Genomic DNA, 2,500 nt, shown 5'->3' with positions numbered 1-2,500 from the left:
TTCAAACTACAGAGGGTTCAAAACAGACTCTGATCAGACTTTGTGCGCTCAAATTTTTATCTGGTCACTCAGACTAAAAACCTCCATTTTTAACTACACAATAGGGCACGTCTTACCGTACGATTAAGACAGTCTACGGAATGTTTTGGCTTTGCTTGAAAATGCACTGTGCTCAGACCAGATTGCTTCTTAAAAGTTTATTTGGAGAAAAGTTCTCATATTGGATCCACGCTCAAATTTCTTTTGGCTGTCCTCCTATAAAGATTCGTCAAACAGTTCATCCTGCAAAAACCAAAAAATTTACTGATATCAAGAATTTGACCGAGAAACTGACTAACAAACAGCATCGACAAACCTTTACTATTCGAAATCTAAGCGAGCACTGAATATTGTTGAAAACAAGCAAGATTAATCTAAAATATCTATAACAATTTTAAGAGTTTTATCTATTGAAGTGTACAAGAGTCGCAAATTTGTAACACTTAGTAACCTGGACAACCTTGAAGATGATAATATAGTGCCACAAATCTTTGATTTGTCAAACGGAGCCCTCAAGTTAAGCCACAGGGCTGATAAGGTATCTATAGCAATGCTTTAGGGTCATGAAAAATGCGCCCGTTTTTGTAGAAGTTTTATATTGACTTTAAGGGATGTAATTTTGACGAGTGCGTCTTTTCTTGGGATCATCATAGGTTTTTGGGCTCAGCCAATTGTCATTCATGACAGGCACTCAAAAACAAGCGCTCAAGTTGAAGAAAAACTCGTGAATTGATTTTACAGCATAGTATCCGGAGGCCAAGGCCTTGGGCGTCCGGCGAAAAAAAAGTGCTGAGCATTTGAGAACCAGGAGAACTATCAGCAGATCCCAAGAATTAACAATCAGAATAGAAAGCCAATCAGAATAGAATCATCTCTCGTATTCAGTATCGCAATTATGGTAAAAAAAAGAGAGAAGAAATTGTTTTTTTTTGCCCCAATACTATGGCCGACGACAGCAATCTTTATGCTGGAGCTGCTTTCCGGAAACAAAACGTTAAATTTTCCCAATTTTCATCATCAGGATTTGGTACTCGAGAAAAAAATGAAACAATCAAAAACTAAGCTACTATTGTAATTTCTAAAAGTGGGCTCGCTGGATAGGCACCTAGAGGAAATCCGAAATTTTTTGAAAACTCTTGCGTCTCTTCCACTGGTGCTTGTCGATATAGACTGAAGTCTGCAAATACAAAAATCTTTTTCTCCTTTACGGATACAAAAATATTACAAAAAAATTAACAAAACAAAAAAGGAGGACCTGAATCTTTGCAAACAGGGTTTTCAAGTAGGCAACAAGTTCTCAATTACAATGACGGAAAGCTCAGGGTCGAGGTCATCTTTGGAGAAATAAGTTGTTCATCGCCACTTTGTATGTAACACCTAGATACAAGAGAGTAGATTTTCTCAAACTTTTGATGCTTTTGGTGAAAATATTATGGAAACCTGATCAAAAGGAATCATCCTCAGGCATTTTATTGTTGAATTTACCGTACTTCTATGAGCCAATATTTTGACAATTTTCTCGTCAACAACGAGTTTCGCCATTCATATTCCGAGTAACACAACAAATGCCAATCTCAGAGTCATACATTGATCTTTCCATCATCATCATAAGTTTTGCTGAAAACTTTTGTGCTACCAAAACAGCGAAATACTACATAACAGGTGTTTCCCCCGTTTTAGTACAGTGCAAACAAAGTCCTCCAAGGTAAATTTTTTGTTCTAAAACTCCATGGCAGGAGACATATACAGATTAAATCCACTTGTTGCGAGATAGTTCCAGCAAATGTATAACAGGATAACATTTCACATAAATAATTTAATAGCCAAGCGTAATTTTCAATACAAAAACTTGGACAAAGGCAAACATAGAATCTGACTCAAAAATAAATCTTTCACCTTAAAAATGCGAGCACTCAACAAACACGGAAATCCGAAAAAGCTTATTTGCTACTTTGTTTTATAACAGTGGGAAAGGCTCAAAAGATACTTTCAAATAATCAACAGATTTTTTTTTAATAAATAAAGAACTTAAAACAAACAAAAGCAGAAAAGTCAGAAGTGTCCGGAGAGAAGAAAGGTTGCAAAAGTTGACAACAAACAATTCGCTTCAGTTTTTATGAGCAAGCTCTGGAGTTTTTAATCAAGTTGCGACCATATTTTTGTAGAAAACAAAGTTAAATGAAGTGATGGGTGATAAGTGCAAACAGCTTCTGAAAACGTTAAAGCAAAAAACTTTTGCAGAAACTGGTGGAAATTTGTTCAGGGGTCAAAATTTGGAATGGCTTAATTCCTATCGATTGGAAAGAACAACGTCGCTATTTTGAAACAAATGTTTTTCTAAAGAATTTGCGTCAGAAAATGGGGTTCTTCAAGGTTCGGTTTTAGGCCATTTCTAATTTTTCAAATTTTGAGTGATTTAGTGCAGGTTCCTCAAAACTTAAAACCTTACGTCTGCTTATGA

At 35.8% G+C, this 2,500-nt stretch overlaps 1 protein-coding gene across 1 annotated transcript in view; it reads right to left on the bottom strand.

Annotated features, from left to right (window-relative positions):
* LOC142339113 (gamma-aminobutyric acid receptor subunit delta-like) overlaps positions 1-2,500 on the bottom strand; it is an 18,367-nt gene that overhangs the window by 11,008 nt on the left and 4,859 nt on the right. The gene's annotated exons all lie outside the window — the stretch shown is intronic.

Source organism: Convolutriloba macropyga, chromosome 5 (genome assembly GCF_964194025.1).
Source record: "Convolutriloba macropyga chromosome 5, txConMacr16.3, whole genome shotgun sequence".
NCBI lineage: Eukaryota > Metazoa > Xenacoelomorpha > Acoela > Convolutidae > Convolutriloba > Convolutriloba macropyga.
This window is presented reverse-complemented; position numbering and strand designations above follow the sequence as displayed.